The sequence below is a fragment of the Pongo pygmaeus genome, chromosome 11 (genome assembly GCF_028885625.2).
Source record: "Pongo pygmaeus isolate AG05252 chromosome 11, NHGRI_mPonPyg2-v2.0_pri, whole genome shotgun sequence".
Taxonomy (NCBI): Eukaryota; Metazoa; Chordata; class Mammalia; order Primates; family Hominidae; genus Pongo; species Pongo pygmaeus.
In genome coordinates, this window is record NC_072384.2 from 101,052,768 (window position 1) to 101,066,614 (window position 13,847).

General features: G+C 44.7%; 1 non-coding gene across 1 annotated transcript; it reads left to right on the top strand.

The window, feature by feature from the left end:
• The first annotated feature begins 388 nt into the window (after nucleotides 1-388).
• On the top strand, nucleotides 389-496 carry LOC129032343 (U6 spliceosomal RNA). The gene has a single exon (XR_008501334.1). It is a non-coding gene; the product is annotated as a U6 spliceosomal RNA (small nuclear RNA).
• Nucleotides 497-13,847: the final 13,351 nt, after the last annotated feature.

Consider the following 13,847-nt stretch of genomic DNA (forward strand, 5'->3'; position numbering starts at 1 on the left):
TCTGCAAAAGTTGGAAAAAGGGGAGGAGAGGGTGATAATGGACTGGGGGATACCAGACAGATAAGAGTAAAAAAGCACCGTATTAAAAATAAAAGCCAGACGCAGTGGCTCAAGCCTGTAATCCCAACACTTTGGGAGGCAGAGGCAGGTGGATCACGAGGTCAGGAGATTGAGACCATCCTGGCTAACATGGTAAAATCCCGTCTCCACTAAAAATACAAAAAAAAAATTAGCCAGGTGTGGTGGCGGGCGCCTGTAGTCCCAGCTACTCAGGAGACTGAGGCAGGAGAATGGCGTGAACCCGGGAGGCGGAGCTTGCAGTGAGCCAAGGTCGCGCCAGTGCACTCCAGCCTGGGCGACAGCGAGACTGTGTCTCAAAAAAAAAATAGTGCTCGCTTCAGCAGCACATATACTAAAAATTGGAACAATACAGAGAAGATTAGCATGGCCCCTGCGCAAGGATGACACACAAATTCGTGAAGCATTCCATATTTTTATGAGAACACTTGGACACAGGAAGGGGAACATCACACACCGGTGCCTGTTGTGGAGTGGGGGGAGTGGGGAGGGAAAGCATTTGGAGATATACCCAATGTAAATGACGAGTTAATGGGTGCAGCACACCAACATGGCACATGTATACATATGTAACAAACCTGCACGTTGTGCACATGTACCCTAGAACTTAAAGTATAATAAAAAAAATTTAATAAAAAATAAATATAAAAATAATGGCCAGGCACGGTGGCTCACACCTGTAATCCCAGCACTTTGGGAGGCCAAGGCGGGTGGATCACGTGAGGTCGGGAGTTCGAGACCAGCCTGACTAATACGGAGAAACCCCATCTCTACTAAAAACACAAAATTAGCCGGGCATGGTGGCACATGCCTGTAATCTCAGCTACTCAGGAGGCTGAGGCAGGAGAATCGCTTGAACCCGGGAGGCGGAGGTTGCGGTGAGCCGAGATCACGCCACTGCACTCCAGCCTGGGCAACAAAAGCGAAACTCCATCTCAAAAAATAAATAAATAATAAAAATTAAAATAAAGCCAGGCACAGTGTCTCACATGTGCAACCCCAGCAGTTTTGGAGGCCAAGGCAAGAATTGCCTGAAGCCTGGAGTTCAAGACTAGCCTGGGCAACGGAGACCCCCATCTCTACAAAAAAAGTAATAAAGTCAAGTGAGCTACTTGGGAGGCTGAGGAGGGAGGATTGCTTAAGCCCAGGAATTCAAGGCTGCAGTGAGCTATGATCACACTACTGACCTCCAGCCTGAGTGACAGAGAAAGACCTTGTCTCTTAAAAAAAAGGCTGGGCATGGTGGCCCATGCCCAGCACTTTGGGAGGCCGAGGCTGGTGGATCACCTGAGGTCAGAAGTTTGAGACCAGCCTGGCCAACATGGTGAAACTAAAAGTACAAAAATTAGCCGGGCATGATGGCTGGCACCTGTAATCCCAGCTACTCGGGAGGCTGAGGCAGGAGAATCGCTTGAACCTGGGAGGCAGACGTTGCAGTGAGCCAAGATCGTGCCATTGCACTCCAGCCTGGGTGACAGAGCAAGACTCTGTCTCAAAAAATATATATATATATAGACTGGGATGGGCCACGTCTGGTGCCCTTAAAAGGAGAGGTCATGTAGACTGGACGTGGTGGCTCATGCCTGTAATCTCAGCACTTTGGGAGGCCAAGGCTGGCGGATCACGAGGTCAGGAGATAGCGACCATCCTGGCCAACATGGTGAAAACCCGTCTCTACTAAAAATACAAAAATTAGCGGAGCATGGTGGCACGTGCCTGTAATCCCAGCTACTCGAGAGGCTGACACAGGAGAATCACTTGAACCAGGGAGTTGGAGGTTGCAGTGAGCTGAGATCATGCCACTGCACTCCAGCCTGGAGACAGAGCAAGACTCTGTCTCAAAAAAAAAAAAAAAAAAAAAAAAAAAAAAAAAAATGGAGAGGTCATGTCTTTTCCCTTCCCTCTTCCTGCTAGCTGGGAAGTAGACATGATGAAGAATCATTTGCTGAGAATTGCAGGGCAACAAAATAGAGCCTGAGTTCCTGACAGTAAAGTTCAGCATTCCATCCCTGCACAACCTACATCCCTAGACTTTTTTCAGGTAACAAAAAAACCTGTTTATTTTTACTGATTGCTGGGTTCAATCCTGAATGGTCATTTAGAAATATGGAGAAAAATAGCAAAACAAACAGCCAAAATAGACTTAAGAAAGAGAAAACCTGAATACATCATCATAGAGGGAATAAAAGCAAGTATTATTAAGCCATCGATTATTAAGCTATTATCTCTCAGCTTCAAACACACCATTTTGTCTTCTGCGATGCTGGGGCTGGAACTCTGCAGACTGGATTTCTCATGCCATCTGGTTCCCAATTAGACTTCCTGCAGGGGATTCTAGAGGAAGACTAGAATGATGAAAGAGGAAGAAGGGCTTGCTCCTTTTTGCTTCTTTTTCCTGTCAGTGTCACTACAGCAATGGTTCTTCACCCTGGCAGTGGCACTTGGTTCCAGTTTGCAGTTTGTCCACGCTACCACAGTCAATCTCATTGTCACTCAAATACCAGCACCAGCCAGCCAGAATTTCCCTCTGAAAAATCTATTCCTGGCCGGGCACGGTGGCCCACGCCTGTAATCCCAGCACTTTGGGAGACCGAGGCAGGCGAATCATGAGGTCAAGAGATCGAGACCAGCCTGGCCAACATGGCGAAACCCCATCTCTACTAAAAATACAAAAATTAGCCAGGCATGTTGGCGGGTGCCTGTAATCCCAGCTACTTGAGAGGCTGAGGCAGGAGAATTGCTTGAACCTGGGAGGCGGAGGTTGCAGTGAGCAGAGATCGCGCCACTGCACTCCAGCCTGGTGACGAGCGAGATTACGTCTCAAAAAAAACAAAAAGTCTATTCCCAGCTCTGTGAGGTTCATTCTGAGTTCAAGGCTCCAGTATCAGCCAAGAAAGGGCTCCTCCCTAAGTTAAATTCCACATCTTTGGACTCTCTCCAAGCTTAAAATTTGAATAATCCTAATGCTTTCCCTTTTTCACCACCAGCCATAGAGATGGTCGCTGCATCTTGCAGTTACTACCTCTGTAATATGTCAGTATCCCCTCTTTGCCCTTCCAGTTCTCCAGTACGTGTTTTTAAATACTTTCTATTAGATCTCCTTGTTATAAGTAGGTTTCTCCTGTCTCCTGACTAGGAAGAATTGGTACCAGGACTGGTCCTATAAAAAAGACTCTCAAAGAGGGTATTTGTGGTTTGGTTTGAATTTAAATGCACTGCTGAATTTTTTGCCAGTGGAAAGTGGCATGCTAGGAATTCATGGTGTGGAATACCATATAATTAATCAAATTATCAATGACACACTTAATGAAGTAAGTGCTTTGGGAGATCAAGTGGCTGCTGCATTTGGCCATTATTGCAGTAATGATGACTACAAGGACTTGGAATGGTTGCATCCAAGTACACAAGAGCACCTATAGAAAGAAGATAACAAGCTCAGGTCTCTAAACTTTCAACTCAAGACATGCTCATAAGACCAGAGAGCTTCTCTGATTGCCCTAAAATAATCTTATTTTGTGTAGCCTCAGGACCAACTGATAGATAGAAAATTTAACCATGCCCAGCCAGACAAAATTTTAAATCAGCTATTCCAAATATGTTCCAAGAACTAAAAGAAATAGTCTAAAGAACTGAAAGAAAGTAAGATAATGATGTTTCACCAAACATAGAATAAGCATTAAAGAGAGAGAAATTGCAAAAAGAACCAAATAGAAATTTCCAGGTTGAGGCCGGGTGTGGTGGCTCACACCTGTAATTCCAGCACTTTGGAAGGCCGAGGCAGGCAGATCATCTGAGGTCAGGAGTTCGACACCAGCCTGGCCAACATGGCAAAACCCCATCTCTACTAAAAATACAAAAATTAGCCAGGTATGGTGGCAGGCGCCTGTAACCCCAGTTACTCAGGAGGCTGAGGCAAGAGAATCGAACCTGGGAGGCGGAGGTTGCAATGAGCCAAGATCGCGCCAGTGCACTCCAGCTTGGGTGACAAGAGCGAGACTCTATTTCAAAAAAAAAAAAGAAAAGAAATTTCCAGGTTGAAAATTGCAATAACTAAAATAATTCACTGGAGGGGCTCAACATCAGATTTTAAGCTGGCAGATGAGAGAACTGGTTAATGAGAAGCTATATCAATTGAGATTATCCAGTCTGATGAATAGAACGATAAAAGAATGAAGAAAGATGAGAGTCTCAGAGACCTGTGGAACACCATTAAGGATACAAACATTCACATTTGAAGTCTCGGAAGGAGAGAGAGAAATGGGCAGAAAGAATACTAGAAGAAATAATAGTTAAAACTTCCTAAATTTGATGAAAAACATTAACATGCACACCTGAGAAGATAAACCAACTCACGCAGGATAAATTCAAAGAGGTCCACACCTATATTCCATTATAATCAAAAAGTCAAAAACCAAACACAAAGGGAAACTCATGAAAGCAGCAATAGAGAAGTGACTCATCATGTACAAGGGATCCTCAATAATATTTAAAGCTGGTTTATCCTCAGAAACGATGGAGGCCAGAAAGCAATGAATGGGATGGTATATTCAAAATGCTGAAAGAAACAGAATGCCAAACAAGAATTCTATATCCTGCAAGGCCGGGCGTGGTGGCTCATGCCTGTAATCCCAGCACTTTGCGAGGCCGAGGCGGGCTGATCACGAGGTCAGGAGATTGAGACCATCCTGGCTAACACGGTGAAACCCCGTCTTTACTAAAAAAAAAAAAAAAAAAAAAAAAAAAAATTAGCCAGGTGTAGTGGCGGGCGCCTGTAGTCCCAGCTACTTGGGAGGCTGAGGCAGGAGAATGGCATGAACCCGGGAGGCAGAGCTTGCAGTGAGCCGAGATTGCACCACTGCACTCTAGCCTGGGTGACAGAGCAAGACTCCATCTCAAAAAAAAAAAAAAAAAAAGAATTCTATATCCTGCAAACCTGTATTTCAAACATGAAAATAAAATAATAAAAATTCCTACTCAAACAAAAACAAAAACTGTAAATTTGTCACTAACAGATACTGTCTTAGTCCATTCCTGCTGCTATAACGAAATGTCTTAGACTTAGTAACTTAATACACAACAGAAATTTGTTGCTCACAGTTCTGGAGGCTAGGAATTCCACGATCAAGATGCCAGCCGGCAGATCCAGTATCTGCTGAGAGCCCATTGTCATGGATGGTACTTCCTATATGTTCTCACTTAGTGGAAGTGGCAAAAATGGTCACTTATGACTCTTCTAAGGGCATTAATCGCATTCATGAGGGTGAAATCCTCATGACTTAATCACTTCCCAAAAGTCCCCATAATTTAGTGATGGGCAGTTAAGATTTCAACATATGACTTTGGGGAAACCATCATTTGAAATTGTTCTGCCCTCAAGGCCCTGGCATCCTGGGCCTGTGATAGGCAGGGTAGCCCCTGAAGACCACTGAAATGTCTAGGATCAATCTTCTACTGTTTTGATGAATAGCACCTGGCTTCCTCTAAGCCATACTAATTTTCTTATCACATGGTTGCTTTGGTCATATCCTTGATGTTGTCTCCTAAACATACTTTTTCATTTTTATAACTTGGCCAGGCTGAGAATTTCCCAAATCTTTAACTTCTGCTTCCTTTTTTATTACAAATTCCATCTTTAGGACAAATGGTGCACTCTTGTAATCCCGGGTACTTGGGAAGCTAGGGCGGGAAAATTGCTTGAGCTCAGGAGTTCAAGACCAGCCTGGATAACATAGCAAGACCCCATTTCTTAAAAAAATAGCCAGGTATGGTGGTATGCACCTGTAGTCCCAGCTACTCAGGAGGACAAGGCTGTAAGATTGCTTGATCTCAGGAGTTTGAGGCTGCAGTCACTTATGATTGCACCACTGTACTCCAGCCTAGGTAACAGCAAGACTCTGTCTCAAAAGGAAAAAAAAAAGGGCCGGGCACAGTTGCTCATGCCTGTAATCCCCTCACTTTGGGAGGCCGAGGCAGGTGGATCACGAGGTCAAGAGATCAAGACCATCCTGGCTAACACGGTGAAACCCCGTCTCTACTAAAAAATACAAAAAATTAGCCGGGCGTGGTGGCGGGCACCTGTAGTCCCAGCTATTCAGGAGGCTGAGAAGGGGAATAGCGTGAACCCAGGAGGCGGAGCTTGCAGTGAGCCAAGATTGCGCCACTGCACTCCAGCCTGGGTGACAGAGCAAGACTCCGTCTCAAAAAAAAAAAGAGGGAAATTATATAACTTTAAAAATCTATCTTTGTTTCTCTCTTCTCACATTTTACTATAAGCAGTCAAGAGAGCCATACTGCACCCTCAACACTTGGCTTGAATATTTTGCCTGCCAAGTATTCTATTTAATTACTTATACATTCTGTCTTCTGGGCCAGGTGCAATGGCACACACATGTAATCCCAGCACTGCGAGAGGCTGAGACAGGTGGATCTCTTCAGCCCAGGAGTTTGAGACCAGCCTGGGCAACATGGTGAAACCTCGTCTCTACAAACAATACAAAAATTAGCTGAGCATGCCATGCACTCCAGCCTGGATGAGAGTGAAACTCTGTCTCAAAAATAAATAAATAAATAAATAAATAAAAAGTTCTATTTTCCACAAAACACTAGGACATAAACACAATTCAGCCAAGCCCTTTACCACTTTGTAAAAAGAATGGCCTTTCCTCCAGTTTCCAAAAGCATGTTCCTCATTTCTATATGAACCTCATCAGAATAGCCTTTATTGTCCATGTTTGTACCACTTAGGTAATCTCTAGGAAGATTCAGGATTTCCTCATGGCACTCCTCTTCTCCTGAGCCCTCACTAGAATTGTCCTTAGCACTCCATTCACAGCAAGATAGCCTTTTTCTAGCATGCACTTTAAAACTCTTCCAACTCAAGATGTGCTCATTGCTCAATCCTAAAGCCACTTCAACATTTTTATTTGTTTTGTTTTGTTTTGTTTTGTTTTGAAATGAAATCTCACTTTGTTGCCCAGGCTGGAGTGCAGTGGGGTGATCTCAGCTTACTGCAACCTCCATCTCCCGGGATCAAGCAATTCTCCTGCCTCAGCCTCCCCAGACCTGGGACTACAGGAACCCTCCACCAAGCCCAGCTAATTTTTGTATTTTTAGTAGAGATGGGGTTTCACCCTGTTGGTCAGGCTGGTCTTGAACTCCTGACCTCAAGCAATCCACCTGCCTCAGCCTCCCAAAGTGCTGGGATTACAGGCATGAGCCACCATACCTGGCCCACATTTTTAGATATTTGTTATAGAAACACCCCACTTCTGGTACCAATTTTTGTCTTTGTGCATTCATGATGCTATAACAAAATATCTTAGACCAAGAAATGTATAAACAACAGAAATGTATTGCTCACAGTTCGGGAGGTTGGAAAGTCCAAGATCAAGGCACCAGCAGATTTGATGTCTAGTGAGGGACTATTCCTCATGGAAGTCACCTTCTATGTGTCCTCAAATGGCAGAATAAGCAAACACACTTCTTTCAGCCTCTTTTATAAGACACTAATCCTATATAGGAGGGTGGAACCTTCATGACTTAGTCAATTCACAAAAGGTCCCAAATCTTTTTTTTCCTTTTTTTTTTTTTTTGAGACGGATTCTCACGCTACCATCTGGGCTGGAGTGCAGTGGCATGATCTCGGCTCACTGCAATCTCTGCCTCCCAGGTTCAAGTGATTCTTGTGCCTCAGCCTCCCAAGTAGCTGGGATTACAGGTGCCTGCCACCACACCTGGCTAATTTTTTGTATTTTTAGTAGAGATAGGGTTTCACTATGTTGGACAGGCTGGTCTCGAATGCTTAACCTCGTGATCCACCCACCTTGGCCTCCCCAAGTGCTGGGATTACAGACATGAGCCACAATGCCCAGCCTAGGTCCCAATTCTTCATACCATCACCCCAGTAGTCAAGATTACAACATATGAACTTGTGGGGAACACATTCAGACTATAGAAAATACAAAAGAGAGTCTTTCAGGCTGAAACAAAAGGATACAACTCAAATCCAGTACACAGTAACTCAAATTTACATGAGGAATTATTTTTTGTTCGTAATTTTTCTTTTATGTGATTAAAAAGATAACACATAAGCCAATTAAATTATAAAACAGTTTTGATGGGCTTATAATGTGTAAAGATGTAATTTGTGGGACAATAATAGCACAAAGTAGCAGGGAGGGAGCAGAGCTATATAAGAAGTTTTTGCATATTGAGATTAGGCTAGCATTATTTCATATATACTAGATTGTTATAAATTAAGATGCTAAAGGTAATACTATGACAACTGCTAAGAAAATCATTCAAAAAAGTACAGAACTAAAATGGCACCCTAAAAATATCTAACATAAAAAAAGACATAATGAAACATGAAAGATGTATAAAAAACAAATAGCAAAAATGTATTAAACAGAGGAAGGAGACAGAGCAAGATGGCCAAATAGAAGGCGCCACTGATCATCCTCCCTGCAGGAACACCAAATTTGACAACTATCTACACAAAAAAGCACCTTCCTAAAAACCAAAAATCAGGTGAGTGATCATAGTATCTGGTTTTAACTTCAAATTATTGCTGGAAGAGGCACTGAAGAGAGTAGGAAAGACGGTCTTGAATTGCTGACACCACCCCACCCTCATCCCCCAGCAGTGGCCACATGCCACTGGCCCAGGGTGTGGAGAGAGAATCTGGGAACTTGGGGGAGAGAGGGCGCAGAGTTTGTGGGACTTTATATTGGAACTCAGTGATGCCAACACCACGCAAAACTCAGCCAATGCCCATAGAAAAAGCATTTAGAACAGCCCTAGCCAGCCAGGCATGGTGGCTCACGCCTGTATTCCCAGCATTTTGGGAGACCGAGGCAGGTGGATTGCCTGAGGTCAGGAGTTCGAGACCAGGGGAAGACGAGGCCATATCTCAGGCTGTCTCAGTGGGGGGGAAACTTGGACAATACCCAGGCTTTCTTGGGCAGAGATCCCTGTGGCTTTCTGGAGTGCACTGTGTCCCTGGTTTATCGAGAATGGAGAAAGGCGATGACTTTTACCAAGCATACTGCCTGTAAACATATTGTTAACAAGGCACATCCTGCACAGCCCTAGATCCCTTAAACCTTGATTCCATACAGCACATGTTTCTGTGAGCACAGGGTTGGGGCTAAAGTTACAGATTAACAGCATCTCAAGGCAAAACAATTTTTCTTTTTCTTTTCTTTTTTTTTTTTTTTTTGAGACGGAGTCTCGCTCTGTCCCCCAGGCTGGAGTGCAGTGGCGCGATCTTGGCTCACCCAGCACTTCGGGAGGCCGAGGCGGGTGAATCATGAGGTCAACAGATCAAGACCAACCTGGCCAACATGGTGAAACCCTGTCTCTACTAAAAATACAAAAATTAGCTGGGCGTGGTGGCGGGCACCTGTAGTCCCAGCTACTCGGGAGGCTGAGGCAGAAGAATCGCTTGAACCCAGGAGGTGGAGGTTGCAGTGAGCCGAGATCACGCCATTGCACTCCAGCCTGGGTGACAGAGCGAGACTCCACCTCAAAAAAAAAAAAAAAGAACAGCCCTAGCCAGAGGGGAATTGCCCATCCCAACAGTCAGAACTTGAGTTTCAGCCAACCTCACCACCATGGGTTACAGTACTCTGGGGTCTGAAATAAACTTGAAAGCCTATCTTGGCCACAAGGACTGCAATTCCTAGGCAAGTTCTAGTGCTGTGCTCGGTTCAGGGCCAGTGGACTTGGGGGGCCATGCAACCCAGTGGGGTACCAGCCAGGGCAGCCAAAAGATTGCTTGCCTCATCCCTCCCCTAACACCAGGTGGTGCAACTCACAGCTCCAGAAGAGACTCCTTCCTTCCACTTGAGGAGAGGAAGGGGAAGAGTAAAGAGGACTTCGTTTTGCAGCTTGGATACCAGCTCAGCCACAGTAAGATAAGGCACCAGGCAGAGCCATGAAGTCCCCATACCAGGCCCTAGCTCCTGGATGACATTGCTAGACACACCCTGAGCCTGAAGGGAACCTATTGCCTTGAAGGGAAGAACCCAGTTCTCGCAGGAATTATCACCTGCTGACTAATGAGCCCTTAGGCCCTAAATAATCAGCAGTGGTAATCAGGTAATACCTGCCAGCCTTGGGTGAGATGCTGAGACTGATGACTTCAGGTGTGACCCAGCATATTCACAGCTGTGGTGGCTATGAGGAGAGACTCTTGCTTGAGCGATACAGAGGGAAAAATAAAGGGAACTTTGTGTTGCAAATTAGGTACCAGCTTGGGCATAGTGGGCAAGAGTAGCAAGTGAGTTATTGGGGTTCCCAATTCCAGGCCCTAGCTCTTGGATGGCATTTCTAGACCTACCCTGAGACAGAGGGGAGCCCACTGCCCTGAAGGGTGAGTCCCAAGCCTGGTAACATTCACCAAAAGCTGACTAAAGAGCCCTTGGGCCTTAAGTAAACATTGGTGGTACACTGGCAGTGCTCCCCATGGGCCTTTCTGTAGGGAAAAGAAAGAGATCAGACTGTTACTGTGTCTATATAGAAAAGGAAGACATAAGAAACTCCATTTTGATCTGTACTAAGAAAAATTATTGGGCCGGGCGCTGTGGCTCACACCTGTAATCCCGGCACTTTGGAAGGCCAAGATGGGCAGATCACGAGGTCAGGAGATCGAGATCATACTGGCTAACACGGTGAAACCCCGTCTCTACTAAAAATACAAAAAAATTAGCCAGGTGTGGTGGCGGGCACCTGTAGTCCCAGCTACTCGGGAGGCTGAGGCAGCAGAATGGCATGAACCCGGGAGGCAGAGCTTGCAGTGAGCCGAGATCGCGCCACTGCACTCCAGCCTGGCTGACACAGCAAGACTCCGTCTCAAAAAAAAAAAAAAAAAAAGTCTTAAAACATTCAAAAATTGGTATATACATGAGTGGAAAAAAGTTAATAGATACAGAATAGAGCACAAGCAGGATCTTAAAAAATGGTTTAAAAAGCCAGGCACAGTGGCTTATGCCTGTAATCCCAGCACTTTGGGAGGCTGAGGTGGGCAGATCAACTGAGGTCAGGAGATCAAGACCATCCCGGCCAACATGGTGAAACCCCATCTCTACTAAATATACAAAAATTAGCTGAGTGTGCTGGCACATGCCTGTAATCCCAGCTGCTCAGGAGGCTGAGGCAAGAGAATCGTTTGAACCAGGGAGTCGGAGGTTGCAGTAAGCCAAGATCGTGCCACTGTACTCCAGCCTGGTGACAGAGCGAGACCCCGCCTCAAAAAAAAAAAAAAAAAAAAAAAAAAATTAGCTGGACGTGGTGGCGGGCGCCTATAATCCCAGCTACTTCAGAGGCTGAGGCAGAAGAATCGCTAGAACCTGGGAGGCGGAGGTTGCAGTGAGCCAATATCGCACCATTGCACTCCAGCCTGCAGGACACAGCGAGACTACATCTCAAAAAAAAAAAAAAAAAAGAAAAAGGTAAAAAAGAAAACAAAAAAGTGAAAAAAAGCGAGAAAAAAAAACAGGCAAAAAATTGAAATGATATGTATTTTCTGTGATCACAATGGAATAAAACTAGAAATCAAAACAAGAGAAACTGGCTGGGTGTGGTGGCTCACATCTGTAATCCCAGCACTTTGGGAGGCCAAGGCGGGCAGATCACTTGAGATCAGGAGTTTGAGACCAGCCTGGCCAAGATGGTGAAACCCTGTCTCCACTAAAAATACAAAAATTGGCTGTGCATGGTGGTGGACGTCCATAATCCCAGCTACTCGGCAGGCCAAGGCAGAATGCTTGAACTCAAGAGGCGGAGGTCACAGTGAGCCAAGATTGCACCACTGCACTCCAGCCTGGACAACAGAGCGAGACTCTGTCTCAAAAAAAGAAAGAAAAAGGTCAGGCGTGGCGGCTCATGCCTGTAATCCCAGCACTTTAGGAAGCTAAGGTGGGTGGATTACTTGAGGTCAGGAGTTTGAGACCAGCCTGGCCAACATGGTGAAACCCCATCTCAACTTAAAAAATACAAAAATTAGCTTGGCAAAATGGAGTGTGCCTGTAATCCCAACTACTCCAGAGGCTGAGGCAGGAAGGCAGGAGAATCACTTGAACCGAGGAGGTAGAGGTTGCAGTGAGCTGAGATCGTGGCATTGCACTCCAGCCTAGGCAACAGAGTGACTGAGACTCCATCTCAAAAAAAAAAAAAAAAAAGAAGAAGAAGAAGAGAAACTTCAAATTATGATACATCCTAAAGAATTAGGTTCAGTGGGCCGGGCACAGTGGCTCACACCTGTAATCTCAGCACTTTGGGAGGCCAAGGCGGGCGGATCACGAGGTCAGGAGATTGAGACCATCCTGGCTAACGCGGTGAAACCCTGTCTCCACTAAAAATACAAAAAATTAGCTGGATGTGGTGGCGGGTGCCTGTAGTCTCATCTACTCAGGAGGCTGAGGCAGGAGAATGGCGTGAATCCAGGAGGCAGAGCTTGCAGTAAGCCGAGATCGCACCACTGCACTCCAGCCTGGGCGACAGAGCCAGACTCTGTCTCAGAGAAAAAAAAGAAAAAAAAGAATTAGGTGCAGTGGTTCATGCCTGTAATCCCAGCACTTTGGGAGGCTGACATGGGCAGATCATTTGAGGCCAGTAGTTTGAGACCAGCCTGGCCAACATGGTGAAACCCCATCTCTACAAAAACTACAAATATGAGCCCGGCGTGGTGGCACATGCCTTTTGTCCCAGCTCCTTGGGAGGCTGAGGTGAGAGGATCACTTAAGCCCAGGAAGTGGAGGTTGCAGTGAACCAAGATGGTGCCACTGTACTCCAGCCTGGGTGATAGACTGTCTCAAAACAAACAAACCAACAAACAAACAAAGATTAGAAAAGCAAGAGCAAACCAAACCCAAAATTAGTAGAAGAAAAAAATAATAAAGATCAGAGCAGAAATAAATGAAATTGAAATGAAGAAAACAATACCGAAGATCAATGAAACAAAAAGTTGTTTGGGAAAGTTAAGAAAAAATTGACAAACCTTTAGCCAGACTAAGAAAAAAGAAGGAAAATCCAAATAAATAAAATCAGAGATGAAAAAGGAGAAATCAGAATTAATAGTGCAGAAATTCAAAGGATGATTAGGGGCTACCATGAGCAACTTCATGCCAGTAAATTGGAAAACCTAGAAGAAATGGATAAATTTCTAGACACATCCAATCTACCAAGACCGAACCATGAAGAAATACAAAATCTGAACAGACCAATAACAAGTAATGAGATCAAAGCCATAATAGAAAAGTCTCCTAACAAATAAAAGCCCAGGACCCAATGGCTTTATTTATGAATTTTACCAAACATTTACAGAAGAACTAATACCAATCCTACTCAAACCATTCCAACAAATAAAGGCAGAGGGAATATTTCCAAACTCATTCTATTAAGTTGGTGCAAAAGTAATTGCAGTTTTAGACCCTGAATTTTAAATCATTATAACTAGGCTCAAACACATCTTTATTAATCGAAATAGGAACCATTACAATCAACACATTTTGCCAATGAGAAATAAGTTTGTTTATTCCTGTAGTGTAAAAATCCATGTTTCGTTATTTGACAAACTCTTGGAAAGCATTTTCTGTGTCCTGCTGGTTGTGGAAGTATTTTCCCTGCAAAGAGTTGTTGAGATGCTTGCAGAAGTGACAGTCAGCTGGCGAGAGGTCAGGTGAATATGGCAGATTAGCCCAGTTCATTCAACTTTTGAAGTGGTGGTGGTGAGACGTGCGGTGAGGCATTGTCGTGGAGAATTGGGT